Source organism: Cynocephalus volans, chromosome 13, assembly GCF_027409185.1.
Source record: "Cynocephalus volans isolate mCynVol1 chromosome 13, mCynVol1.pri, whole genome shotgun sequence".
NCBI classification, from domain to species: Eukaryota; Metazoa; Chordata; class Mammalia; order Dermoptera; family Cynocephalidae; genus Cynocephalus; species Cynocephalus volans.
In genome coordinates, this window is record NC_084472.1 from 52,908,098 (window position 1) to 52,918,059 (window position 9,962).

General features: G+C 42.4%; 1 pseudogene; it reads right to left on the reverse strand.

Annotated features, from left to right (window-relative positions):
- Positions 1-9,010: 9,010 nt before the first annotated feature.
- On the reverse strand, positions 9,011-9,449 carry LOC134362195 (ATP synthase F(0) complex subunit C2, mitochondrial-like; annotated as a pseudogene).
- Positions 9,450-9,962: the final 513 nt, after the last annotated feature.

Genomic DNA, 9,962 nt, shown 5'->3' on the forward strand with positions numbered 1-9,962 from the left:
ACCTGTTCCCCAATGTTCATTGCAGCACTCTTTACAATAGCCAAGAGTTGGAACCAGCCCAAATGCCCATCATCAGATGAGTGGATACGGAAAATGTGGTACATCTACACAATGGAATACTACTCAGCTATAAAAACGAATGAAATACTGCCATTTGCAACAACATGGATGGACCTTGAGAGAATTATATTAAGTGAAACAAGTCAGGCACAGAAAGAGAAATACCACATGTTCTCACTTATTGGAGGGAGCTAAAAATTAATATATAAATTCACACACACACATACACACATACACACACAAACCGGGGGGCGGGGAGGAAGAAGATATAACAACCACAATTATTCGAAGTTGATACAACAAACAAACAGAAAGGACATTGTTGGGGGGGAGGGGGGGAGGGAGAAGGGAGGGAGGTTTTGGTGATGGGGAGCATTAATCAGCTACAATGTATATCGACAAAATAAAATTTAAAAAAAAAAAAAAAAAAAACATAGGAGAAACACTTCAGGAAATAGGACTGGGCACAGACTTCATGAATACGACCCCAAAAGCACGGGCAACCAAAGGAAAAATAAACAAATGGGATTATATCAAACTAAAAAGCTTCTGCACAGCAAAAGAAACAATTAAAAGAGTTAAAAGACAACCAACAGAGTGGGAGAAAATATTTGCAAAATATATATCTGACAAAGAATTAATATCCGGAATATATAAGGAACTCAAACAACTGTACAAGAAGAAAACAAGCAACCCAATTAAAAAATGGGCAAAAGAGCTAAATAGGCATTTCTCTAAGGAAGATATCCAAATGGCCAACAGACATATGAAAAAATGCTCAACATCACTCAGCATCCGGGAAATGCAAATCAAAACCACATTGAGATACCATCTAACCCCAGTTAGGATGGCTAAAATCCAAAAGACTATGAACGATAAATGCTGGCGAGGCTGCGGAGAAAAAGGAACTCTCATACATTGTTGGTGGGACTGCAAAATGGTGCAGCCTCTATGGAAAATGGTATGGAGGTTCCTCAAACAATTGCAGATAGATCTACCATACGACCCAGCTATCCCACTGTTGGGAATATACCCAGAAGAATGGAAATCATCAAGTCGAAGGTATACCTGTTTCCCAATGTTTATCGCAGCACTCTTTAAAATAGCCAAGAGTTGGAACCAGCCCAAATGCCCATCATCAGATGAGTGGATACGGAAAATGTGGTACATCTACACAATGGAATACTACTCAGCTATAAAAAACGAATGAAATACTGCCATTTGCAACAACATGGATGGACCTTGAGAGAATTATATTAAGCGAAACAAGTCAGGCACAGAAAGAGAAATACCACATGTTCTCACTTATTGGTGGGAGCTAAAAATTAATATATAAATTCACACACACACACACACACACACACACACACACAAACCGGGGGGGGGGGGGGGAAGAAGATATAACAACCACAATTATTCGAAGTTGATACGACAAGCAAACAGAAAGGACATTGTTGGGGGGAGGGGGGAGGGAGAAGGGAGGGAGGTTTTGGTGATGGGGAGCAATAATCAGCCACAATGTATATCGACAAAATAAAATTTAAAAAAAAAAAAAAAAAAAAAAGATTCTTAGCTCACAACAAGGGTGAGAAGGGGAAAATCATACTCTGGCAGACTCACCAACAGTAGCAGGAAGGAACAACGTGACAGCCTGGAAGCCACGTTAAGAAATATAAACCCGACAAAGCAGGAGACAGAACACCAAGGAGAGTAGTCTGGGGCTATTTCATACCAGGGCAAACTGACCCACCCAGGCAGGTTTTCCCGAAGGAGACATTTTATTAGAAGAACAGTGCAATAATTGATGTTCAGAATGGCTGAGTCATCCTGCAGAGGTGAAGTTGTGTTCTGTCTACGCTGTTTAAAGAGTCACAGGAGTACGGGCAGAGCGCTAGGCTTGCATAACGCCAGGTATAACAGGCTGCCCTGACTAGAACCATGATCTGTTTTCGGAAACTTTAATGGGTTTAGTGTTTGGTAAAAGCATCACTTTAAAGTTTGCAGCAGAAACTGCTTCCTAAGAGAAATACTTCCTAAGAGGTGGGTATAAAATTTCTTATTGGAGCAGGCTGTCCCTTTCAGTCCCTCTTCAGGGAAAGTCCCTCTCTGGGGATAACGTAACGCAAAGGTAGAGCTAGACCTCTTTGGAGAGAAAACCTGGATTGGGCACACTGTTCCAAATACAGATTTCTTTTCTTTTCTTTTCTTTCTTTTTTTTTTTTTTTTTTGTTAAAAGATGACCGGTAAGGGGATCTTAACCCTTGGCTTGGTGTTGTCAGCACCGCGCTCACCCAGTGAGCTAAGCTGCCATCCCTATATAGGATCTGAACCCGTGGCCTTGGTGTTATCAGCACCACACTCTCCCAAGTGAGCCACGGGCCGGCCCTCAAATACAGATTTCTTAAGCTGAGGAGTTAAGCTTTTTCTCAGTTCTGCAAATTAAGTGGTTTTTGTTTGTTTGTTTGTTTGTTTTAGCAAAGATTTGTTATTTTCTTAGAAGAGATTTTACTTTTCTTAGTAGGGAGTTAGATTGCTCTATGTCTGTAAGATATCACCTGTTCTTGGCAGTTGTATTCTCAAACAAGTAGGAGATTTAGTTCTGAGTTTCCATGGGAACATGAGGACTCCAAAGACTTGAAGTTGACCTCACACTAAAGGAAAGGCTATGCAAAGGAAGTGGACATATCTCGGATGCAGAGTTGTTTAAGTCATTTAAGTAAATACTCCAACATGTAGGGATGTTAGATTGCTACTGTCCAATGTAATATTATTTGTCTCACTCAAGGCCATATGAAAGCTCTTGTCAGGGAAGAGGGACTTCCCTGAAAAGAGTAGCCATTCCTTCTGACAATCCTACTAGCCCCACTCTAGGTCAGAGGATGAAAAATTGAAGGTTAAGCTTTAGACTGGAGGAGGGAGGGAGAAAGTCCCTTGTCACCTGCACTATCAGGTCAGTTTTTGGGGGCCCCATGGCAGTGTATGGCCATGTGGGAGCTGGCACGTACATTTGCAAGTAGGCTGAGAGCTAAACATGGTAAGGAACTCTGAGGATGGGTCCAGCCTGGGAGCTCAGAGTGTAGCCGCATCTGTTTGAAGTTATCACTTGTTATTTGGGTTGTATTTCCTTTTTTCTGTTACCTAAACAACATGTCAGTGAAGTCTGGCTGCAAGTGATTGGCCCCAGAAATGAATGTTTGGGGGAGAACAGAGAAGGTGGGTCTCACATAGGAATGAAGCAGCTATGAGCAGGGGTCACCAGCAGAGAGCAGAGGTGCGCAATGGAGCAGTTGAGGGCTCAATGGCCGTTAGCAGCCAAGGGAGGAGTAGGGTCGCTTCATAAGGCAGTCACAATGGAGGCCTAGCCAGGACCTGCTCCTGGGCATGCGGGAAGCAGCACTGGGGGCCTCACAGAGCTCTCTAGAGGACACACTGAAGGTTGCTAATTCCTGGCAATTAGCAAATCAGGATTGGAGCCAATATAATTTGAGGATTTCATGAAAAAAATCCCCAACTACAAATCACTGGGCCTTCAACATTTGGGAAACACTTGGAATCAGAAGACTTGTGTTCAAAAATTTTATCTACCACTTACTAGCTATGTGACTTCCAGCAATCCACTCAAAGCCCCCCCAGTCTTGGTTTCCTTACACAACAAAAGGGGTACCTAACATTTACCCTCCAGATCTCTTAAGGTTGTTTTAAGGTTCAAAGGAGGCAAAGCTCAAATATATTTTGAAAATGGTAAAATACTATGCAGACTTTAAGTACTATTTTATTTTTGAAAGTGTTCCAATTAAATGATGAAACATGTTAAAAAATTTTTGCTTTTACTAATAATCTGTGTCCCTAACAAGCACTCCAGGGATTCTATACAGCTGGTGTGGGAAACACACATGGCATCTGTCCTGGCTAGTAGTCCCACCGTACCTGCTGTGCAGGAAAGGACTGTCCCTAGGAGGCAGCACATGGGGGGATGGGGAGGAGGAGAGGGGTGGTGTGATCATCCCTGATTGCCAGGAAAAATAGAAGCTGCCTCCAAAGCAAATAAATAAAATGCAGAAAAAGCATAGACCCAAGATAACCAAGCAGAGGGAAAAAAAATTTTTAAGTCATGAGATGACAGTTTAAAGAATATTAGCATTCTGAGTAAAACTTCAGGAGACTATAGACAATTGATTAATCAACAAGGTCTTATTCAATTAACTTTAATTGGACAGTGTTTGATAAGCAGCTCTTTTAGGCAGGGCACTGTAGAAGTTACAACGTTGAACAGATCTCCACCTTGTCCTTAAGGACCTGCAATCTTGAGAGAAAACACACAGAAGCACAAAAGCAGTGACAGGCTGAACATGAGCAGTGAGATGCTACATTTATGCTGGCCATGAGCCACCCAGGGCTACCAAGCACCTGAAATGCAGGCCAAGTTGAGAGCTGCTGCATGTGTAAAATACACATCAAAGTTCAAAAGCTTGGTACAAAAAAATGTAAAATGTGTCTAATAAATTTCATGCTGATTACATGTTGCTGTAGATTGGAAGCCCCCCTAACCTCATGGAAGCTTAAATCCTCACTGTAACTGTTGAGGGTGGGAAATCTTATGATAATAAGGTAAGACCTTGAAGAGGTGGTTAGATTGTAGGACTGTGCCAGAGTGAATGGATTAATAATGGTGGTCAGGGGCATGGTTCTGAGGAGAGCACAAGAAGGGTCTCTTTCTCTCTGCTCTGCCATTTTCTGCCATGTGAGACCCCTGGGTCACAGTCGCCACCACCAAGGCCTTCACCAAATGTATTCCCTGGACTTTGAATTTCTCAGCCTCCAAAACTGTAAGCAATAAATTTCATTTTCTTATAAATAACTCAGTTCCAAGTATTTTGTTATAAGCATCCGAAATGGACTAATACACATGTCAGAATGATATTTTGGGTATATGGGGTAACATAAAATACATTATTAAATTTTTTGAAAAATTTGCCTTGAAATAGACAAGCATCAATTATCTGATAAATTTATTTATGTGGGAATCCTCACACTCAAATGAGATTTAATTAGATGTTACTGTGTCCCTGTTGAGCTCAATTCTGTCTGTTTAGCACCATTCTTGAGAGCCTCCTTCTCAGTCTGTGTTTCTTCTTCCTGCTTGTGCAGCAGTCCTGGAAATGTAGTCAGAAGGCAGAGACTCGGTTTTCACCTGAATTTAATCTCAATCTGATTCCCGTTGAGATTCAAATAAAATGCTCATTCTTTATCCCAATGGCTTGTTTCCCAGATTGAGGGAGGACACAAAACACATACCTAACAGCAGATTTCTCATGTGTTGAATGCCCTGGGGGAGGGGACTTTTGTCACTATTCAGTTTTGTCACTATTCATGAAATGAGTACTTCTCCTTAGCTATCTCATATGGATGGTTGACTAATTAGATGAAAAACAGCCTGGTTAGAATCCTTTGGCTTCCTGATGATGTGTACCCTGCAGTTGCACCTTCTCCATGCATGCAACAGTGGCTGACACACAGTAGGTGCTCAGTAAGTAGTTGCATGGATGAATGATAAACATAGTTATTCTTCAGGAAATCTGAAGTCCAGTCACTGAAAGAAGCATAGAGGCTCATGCTTTCTCTTTTAAATGGTTAGTGATGAGAAGTTAGCCCTGTGGAGATTCTGACTTTATTCTGTTTGTTTGCACCAAACCTGAACTTCGCATAGACAGGACAGACCTTTCGCCCTGTATACCTTCTCTTCTTTCTGGGCTGACCTGCTCTGCCTGCAGCCCACACACCAGCCTTTCTTTTCCCACACTTGGCCCAAAGCTGCAAGCTCTCTGAGTTTTTCCCTTTTGCAGCACTATCTACGTAAAGAAAAACTCTGGCAGCTGCAGGCAAGTTCACCTCAGCAATTCTAGAAAATGCTTGTTAATTATTCAGCAGAAAGCACGTGGTCTGAGGGGGCTGCAGAACTAAATCTTCAAATACAAAATCTGCTTCCATGTGTGATATGGAGAATGAAAGGCTTCAAATGACTAACCAGATGAATTTCACACAAGAATTTGTAAAAACTGGATAACTAAAGATTTTGAGCATCTTTTTGTAGATTTATTGACCATTTTTAATTGGGTCATTTATCTTTTTGTTGTTGATTTGTAAGCATTCTTTATATATTCTGGATACAAGTCCTTTGTCAGATGTATGAAAATGTGTTCCAAGTAGTTTTTCCCAGTCTGTGATTTGTCTATTCACTTCCTCCGTGGTGTCTTCATGAGCTGAAATTTTAAATTTTCATGAAATTCAACTTTCTTTTTTGTGGTTAGAGTTTTTTGTGTCTTGTCCAAGGATTCTTTGCCCACCCCACGGTCATGAGGTTATTATGCTTCATTCTAGCAGCTTTGTGGCTGTGGGTATTACATTAGGTCTGTGATCTATTTTGCATTAACTTGTATACAGAGTGAGATAGGGATTGAGGTTCAATTTTTCCACACATACATACAGTTGTTCCAGAAATATTGTTAAAAAGACTTTCCTTTCCCCATTGAATTAGAGCCAATAATTGAAAACAATGATAAACAAGTTGTATATTCAGTGGAATAATGGCATACATTCCATTATTGAATTCCATTTCCAATAATGCAATACAGTCATGAAACAATGGAACACATTCAGCAAGTTTTAAAAAAAGAGCAAACTATGAGTATATGCCACAACCTGAATGAATCTCAAAAACATTATGTTGAACGAAAGAAGCTAAACACAAAAGAGTTCTTACTATATGATTCTACTTCTATGAAATTCTAGAACAGATACAACTAATTTTATAGTGACAGAAAGCAAATCAGTGGTTGCCTGGTTGGGGGTAGGGCTGGAAACTTTCTGGCATGATGGAAATGTCTGTATCTTATTTGGGGGGTTGGTTACATGTGCATATACAATTGTCAAAATTCATCCATCTGACCATCTAAGGACTGTACATCTCAATGTATTAATTACACATCAACTTAAAATGTATTAAAGGAAAAAAAAGGATTAGAATGTGAAGCTTCCTGGACTATGCCCAAGAAATAGCAAAGTTTCTCCCTTTCTAGAGATGGCTTGCTGTAGAAAGCTGGGAGAGAGAGTGGAGACCATGTAAAGTCCTTAACTTTTCCCTGTTCATGAGACTGTGGAATACATTTTTCAAAACATTGGCTAGGAGATTTGCATTTATAACCAGCTGAGTAAATAATGGGACTTTGGGGAGTTGTTTTTTCCCCCTCTGTGTTTTGGAAATTTGAGCCTGGTGTATCTTTTTCCAGCACATTTTATTTAGAAGATAATTTACATTTGCACAAAACCATGGCTCCAGCCCATCTGCTCAACGATTTTGTAAGATCCAACACTCATTAGAATCTGATGTGCATTGATCTTAGTGAGCATATATGAACTTGTGTGCTTGGGATTCAAGTTCTTCTAAAATAACTTCCAGCTCCAACCAGCTACCATAACCCGTTGTTTCTGACATTTACTTTGGAACATCATAGTTAATATTCATTTTAGGGAAACTGAACTATTGGGGGGCTTTAAATTCCCAGTTGCTGCAGCAGATTTTCTTCTATAGTTAAGCAAAATTGTGTTGGCAGTTATGGAGGGGTTCGGGCTACAAGGAAAATTGTTTGTTATTTATACCTGATAGTTTTAGGACCGAAGGTTGTAACAATGAACAGCTACAGCAGTAACATGATTCATATTAATATATGCATGTAAATGAGTTAGAAATGGATTAACATAATTTTTGCGCTTTGGTTTTCCCTCAGAAGTTGAGACTACTGGTTTATTTACGGTCTGCAGTATGCACAGCCAGGCAGTTACGTTGCTGGACAGATGGTAGGGACAGGACGGCCAAGGGCTATGGACCAGTGGGTGAATGCTGACAATACAGTGCATGGGTACAGCTCTTCGAAGAGGCCAGAGCCAGGAGGAGAAAGCACATGAAAACAAAGGCTCCTTTTGTCTTCCAGTGTTCTTAACCCTTCCATGTATTTAGTCCCTTTGTCCCTTAGAGAAAAGGAGAATGGGAGGAGACAGTGAGATGCCAGGACCAGGTTGCCAAGATAGAGCCTTGTAGGAGGAAGGAACCAGAGGAGGGGCCACGGCCACTAGACTCCAGGGTGTTAGTTGTAACCCAGTGAGAAGGTGGACTCTGAGATACTGAAGCCAAAGGACAATTCAGAGAAATGGCCCACAGGCCAGACAGACTCCCAAGGCTGAGGCAGAGGGGTGGCAATGAGACACAGGGAACGGCCTGCTCTCAGAACAGAAATCTGGCCAGAGAGACAGGATGCTGAGTGTGATGGCACCAGAAGACTCCGAGGTCTCTGGTCCTGAGTGGAGATCCTAGGCCATTTGGGAAAGAGCAGAATTCAGCCCCCAGAAAGAGGCCTGTGGGTAGACAGTGAATGCCTAGCCAGAAATGGCCTAGGGGGTGGGGGTGACTATTAGGTAGTCTTCTGTATTTTCCCCTCTTGGTCTTGCATTACAATTTACCTCCTTCTCCGGCCAAGTTTACTCCCACAAACAACAAGTTCACTCCCACAACTACGGAGGTAAACCCTCCCTGCTCAGAAGGGAAGAAGCCTTCATACCCCAGCCCATGTCTGTCCTTTATTTGTGTGTGTGTGTGTGTGTGTCCTGGGGAAAAATACTGAGTGTAGAAAGATACCGGAAGTGTGACACTGATGGGTGTCCCCCACACAGAAGCATGGAACAAGGGGGAAAGTAGTTCCAGACCCATTCAATAGTGGGTTCTCAATATATAAATACAGTATTTTTTTTTCATCTTATAAATATAGTATTTATTTGTCTTTCCTCTGTCAAACCCTGAGCCAACCACTTTCCGCAGGCTGCCTGGGGAGGTATAGGAGAATGAACATACAAGGCGGAGACACGGGAGAAAGAACTATGGGGGGTGGAGACAGTTCCTTCACATGGCAGAGAGGATGCGAAAGGCCACCATTAGGCATAAGAGTCCCGTGGCCTCCGATAAGGCAAAGACCAGATGGCTTAGAAGCAGAGCTGTCACTTCAGAGAAGGGTTCCTGGCATAACCAATGGTGTGGCTCCCAAACACAGTCCCAATCCCAGCCCCAGAAACAGCCACCCCAACTGTGGCAGGTCCAGCCCAATGAATTCGGCTGCTGTGTTGATGTCCATTGAAATGGTGCTGGTTTGGAAGTTGCTGCTAGGGACAAGTGAGGTCAGGGGACGTGGGACTGCCAAGCTGCTGAGGCTCTCATCTGTCAGTGTCTCTGGCCGTTTCAACACCACTGCAGACAGTGGTCGGCTCAGCAGCTGAGAGGTGCTCCTGACCAAGGAGAGGGTGGAGATGAACTTGGAGCAAGTGTGCATTTTCAGGAGATGAGGGGCTGTGGCAGGAGAGCTGCCTCCAGTGCAGAGAAGACAGAGAGAGCTACATACAGTATTTGAATGAATGAATGCATAATTTAGAAGCATGTAGTAGTAGGTTTTCATTCCCCTAAAAACTGTCTTTATAGCTGTATGGTTTATAATATACATAATCCTCTACTTCCTGGGATAGAATCCATTGACTCCTCCCTCCAAGCCATTGTGAAACGCACCTGCTTTGACTTTCTTCACAGAATCTCGCGTTTACTTTTTATTCTCTAATGAGGGCACAGTATTGGTGATGATAGGGTCATGGAAACAGGGTGGTTCTTCCTACCAGCTGAAGGTGCAACAACAGAGGCGCTGGCTTGATTTCCAAGTCTAACAAGGCAGATTATGCAAAAGCTTTCACGCTCAGTGTAGCCACCTTCAGAAGAGGCTGCAGCACCACGCTAGTGTCCTTTCCTCTCTCTCAGGCCCCCAGCTCTGTTAGGGGTGCCTGGGCCTAGCCATTCCCAAGGTACCTGCTTC